This window comes from Apium graveolens, chromosome 8, assembly GCF_009905375.1.
Source record: "Apium graveolens cultivar Ventura chromosome 8, ASM990537v1, whole genome shotgun sequence".
Lineage (NCBI taxonomy): Eukaryota > Viridiplantae > Streptophyta > Magnoliopsida > Apiales > Apiaceae > Apium > Apium graveolens.
Window position 1 is genome coordinate 181,391,797 of NC_133654.1, and position 3,808 is coordinate 181,395,604.

Here is a 3,808-nt window from a genome sequence, read left to right on the forward strand (position 1 = left end):
ACATCACAACAACAGTATAACGGGTAGAAAACTTGCCTGAGCGCTCCCGGATAGGCTTAAGCTTAGAGTGGGTCCGATAACCTATGAACAACAACATAAGTCGGAATTAAACCCCGGTCGCTTAAGAAACTAGACTTTAACCATTTAGAGTCCTAACGTTCGCTTTCGCGCTTAACGATTTACTTAAGTCGCTCGAGTACCCTCGGCTCCACCATTTTTAATAAATTAACCATTAAGGGTTTTAAGGCGATTCTTTTGCGAGTGTCTTACCAACTGCCTAACACTCTTACCATAATTGTTTCATACACTAATTAACCCTTTTTGGTCTTTAACCTATGTTTCAAAGTAAGGCGAGGGGTAAGGGTTCGTTCGCGAAACGTCGTTACTTAAAACGGCCGTTTCTCCTAAACCGTTCATCGGAATCAAACGAACCACATATCAAAACGAAGCTCATAACATGAACTATCTAATCATGGCAATGGTCAAAACCTAACAGTGAGTTCAAGGGTTCTGATCTTAAGAACAAAAACAGTCTACGGTAAATCGGGCATTACGACGGCTATGTTTACGCGATTACCCAATTTTAAACAACTCCAAATCATCTCACAATCAACCCACAATCACAACCCAATTCAACCTCAAATCCAAGATACAACCAACATCCATCCTTATCACATCATAACAATCCCAACAAATCCACATTAACCATTTATACTATTCTTTATCATGAATTTAAACTACACTTAAGTTCATTAATCAACAACCAAGATTTACAACTTCAAAAACAACCCAAAACCCATTAATCTCTACATACACAATCATCAAGCCTCTCATGAACTCTAATACTCATTTTATGCTCTTAACTTTCAATAACAAAGCTTGGTTAAGAGATTATACCTTCCTTGGAGAGTGGAGAATCAAGAGGATGGCTTGGAATCACCTTTAAAGCCCTTAACCAAGCTTAATCTAAACAAAACTTCAAGAACACAATTCTTAGTTCTTGAAAACACTATTCACCATCTTCTTTGATGATTTATAGAAAAAGATTGGCTTGGAATTAGAAGCTTAAACTTATAGGAAGTATGTAACTTAACTAGGAGAAGCTAGGATAATTACCTTGCTAAATAATAAGTGGAGGAGCTTGAACTTCCATTTTTTAAGAGGAGAACCCGAGAGCTTCATGAAGAAGAAGAAGAATTTTGTGTTTTGCCTTGTCTTGATCTTTTGGTTGGTTGATTTGGTTTTGTTTTTGATTTAGTAAAGTACCTTCTTGCCCTTGGATTTGTGTGGTTACAAAGCCACCACACCTCCTCCTTCCCATGTCATGCTTATCTCATCCACATGATGTCATCCTTCCTTCCTTGTCCTCTTTCTATTGGTTGGATGACATCATTCCCACTAATCCCTTTGATTAACTTCCTAATCGTTTGCCTAATGACCGCTGATCTGTTATACGGTTCGCTTAACTTTCGTTCTCGTTTATCGTTTGAAGGATCATACCCGGGATCTTATTACTTAGGTTCCCTTAACCTTTCTCAATACATTATATTCCTTTTTATGATCCTCCATTATAATCCTTTAATTTAAATCCTTTTTATCCTGTTACCTCATACTCAATTCTCTCCGTATCTTGTGGATTTCCGGGAAAAACCAAAGTGTTCGGAATTGGATTCTGACGATCTTTACATACACTTATATACTTCATAGAGTACTAATAATATCCCATAAGATCAATAACAGAACCCCTACATATCGTGGCATGAAAAGTTTTCTCGTTCAGCAAAAACACTATTCATAAGGGTTTCAAAATTTCTCAAAAATTGGGGTTATTACAGTCTCCCCTCCTTAAAAGGATTCCGTCCCGGAATCAGATAGAAAACAAATGGGGATACTTTCTTAGCATTACACTTTCTAACTCTCGAGTCAATTTTCCACATTGTGGTTCTACCACCAAACTCTGCCTAGTTTGATAATCCTTCTCCTAAGCACTCGTTCCTTTTCACTCTATAACCCTTCCTGGTTGCTCCATATAGGTTACGTCGGGTTGCATATCTATGCGCTCATATGCCCCTATTTATCTGGCATCTGAATTACACTTCCTTAACATTGATACGTGGAACACGTTATGAACTTGCTACATATTCGGGGTTAGGGCTAGCTTATATGCTAACTTCCCAAACGTCTTAATATATCCAAGGGTCCAACAAATTGTAGACTTAGCTTTCCTTTCTTTCCGAACCTCATCAATCCTTTCCAAGGGATACCTATAACATTACTAGGTCCCCTATTTCATACTCTTTATCCTTTCGTGTGAAATCAACATACTTATCATGTCCATCTTGGGCTACTACCAGCCGTCCTCTGATTAGATCTATCATATCCTTGGTCCTTTGGACTACTGCGGGTCCGAGCATCTTGCGCTCTACAACTTCATCCTAACATAAGGGAGATCGACATTGTCTTCCCTCAATGATCTCATAAGGCGACATCTCGATAATGACATATGATCTATTGTCGTAAGATAACTCAATCCGAATTAAGTGATCATTCCAAATTCTTTCAAGTCTATTACACAGACTCTCATTATTGCTTTTAACATTAGAGCTTCTACTTCTCAATACCCATTCTTTTCCAGTTCGTAATCGCTACTACCTTCCGTTCCTAATATTATACTGGTTATACTTTTGCTCGTTAGCGTTCTATAACCTTTTAATAACCACGTCAACCTTAGCATCACGAATGTGTTCCCATTCCGCATACTACCACCACTTTATTACTCCTTTTTCAGTTGTTTCTATTTTCCAAAATTTGATCAATCAAATAGAAGTAAAGGAATTTGTTGAGAGATCACTATGATCATGAACACTTGTTATATCGCATAGTTAGTACAGAAGGTGGCCAGCCTTTAGTACTTGATAAGCAATTAAACAACATGTGGTATCCTACTAGGCTTCTATCACAAAGATAGATAGTCATTCGGCAATACCTCCCCTTCTGGAAGGGTTGTTCTTCTCAGCTTATATGAAATGAAAAGAAGAGAAAAGAACGAATTGAAGAGAATTGTATATTCATAAAAATTTTATTGCCATAAAATATCTGGCTTGGAATCTACCTCTGAACTATAGAGGTTTGTCATAGAAGAACAAAACATATATGTATTTATATCCGCATCAAGTATTATAGCATCGCATTTCACGTGCCTAAATATTTCTATTCCGTCCATCATTCTATGGACCCATGCTCTTCATCGAGCTTATACGCAATCACCTTTGAAACTCCCTCGACATCGAAAATCGAATCTGGGATCTCATTCTATACATCATCGTTATTAGAATTCTATGCTCGCACCGCAACCTTCCTCGTATAATAATACGACTCTCTTATTGATAAGAAAGAATAATTATTCACTAGGTAGATACTCTACTTAATTAGTATATCAATGATAACTTATACACTACCACGACCCGATTAGTGGTACTCAATCTCAACACCCATTCCAATACAACTCTCACGGTTGTAATCAGCTCAATACTCGCAGAATCATTGCTGCCTTACTATGGTCCACCACTGACCTACTGTCGTCATTCATTTTTCCATAAAGTCTTAATATCTAACCATACGGAGTCTATACATGTCGTATCAAATCCTTCTAAGGAGGTAACATAATCACCATTCATGATTCATGGAGTACACTCCTGATTCTAACATACATACATGACATGAAGCAGATAAAATTGCAGAAGAGTTTTAATCAAAGCAACGATAGCAGGTCAATACCATTCTTAATCATATGCCTTAAATAGAAGAC